Consider the following 1170-nt stretch of genomic DNA (forward strand, 5'->3'; position numbering starts at 1 on the left):
CAACATATGTCCATCATTAAACCACATCTGTCATCATTACACAACATCTGTCCATCATTAAACCACATCCATCTTTCATTAAATCTCATCTGTCCATCGTTATTAACATATGTCCATCATTAAACAAAATCTGTCCATTATTATCAAAATCTATCCATTATTATTAACATCTATCATCATTAAACCATATCTGTCCTTCATTAAACCTCATCTGTCCATAATGATTACCAGCTATCCATCATCATTAAACCACTCTGTCCACCACATCTGTCCTTCAATAAACCTCATCTGTCCATCATTATTAATATATGTCCATCAGTAAACAACATATGTCTATCATTAAACAACATCTGTCCACCACATCTGTCCTTCATTAAACCTCATCTATCCATCATTATTAATATCAGTCCATCATTAAACAACATCTGTCCATCATTATCACCGTCTATCCATCATTATTAACGTCTATTATCATTAAACCACATCTGTCTTTCATTACACCTCATCTGTCCATCATTAAACCAAATATGTCCATTATTATTAACATATGTGCATCATCATAAACATCTGTCCATCATTAAACCACATCTGTCTTTAATTAAACTTCATTTGTCCATCAATATTAACTTCTGTCCATCATTAAACAACATCTGTCCACACATATGTCCTTCATTAAACCTCATCTGTCCATTATTATTAACATCTGTCCATCATTAAACAACATCTGTTCATCATTAAACAACATCTGTCCATCATTATCAACATATATCCATCATTATTAACCTCTATCATCATTAAAACACATCTGTTTTTCATTAAACCTCATCTGTCCATCGTTATTAACATATCTCCATCATTAAACCACATCTGTCCATTATTATCAAAATCTATCCATCATTATTAACATCTATCACCATTAAACCACATCTGTCCTTCAATAAACCTCATCTGTCCATCATTATTAAAATCTATCCATCTTTATTAACATTTATCATCATTAAACCACTCTGTCCTTCATTAAACCTCATCTGTCCATCATTATTAACGTCTATCATCATTAAACCACATCTGTTCTTCATTAAACCTCATCTGTCCATCATTATTAACATATATCCATCATTTTCAACATCTGTCCATCATTTTCAACATCTATCCATCATTATTAACATC

General features: G+C 31.5%; 1 protein-coding gene across 1 annotated transcript in view; it reads right to left on the reverse strand.

Moving 5' to 3' along the window:
* The window catches only part of LOC119422954 (zinc finger protein GLIS2), a 45253-nt gene that overhangs the window by 14363 nt on the left and 29720 nt on the right, over positions 1–1170 (reverse strand). The gene's annotated exons all lie outside the window — the stretch shown is intronic.

Source organism: Nematolebias whitei, chromosome 16, assembly GCF_014905685.2.
Source record: "Nematolebias whitei isolate Nwh7 chromosome 16, NemWhi1, whole genome shotgun sequence".
Lineage (NCBI taxonomy): Eukaryota > Metazoa > Chordata > Actinopteri > Cyprinodontiformes > Rivulidae > Nematolebias > Nematolebias whitei.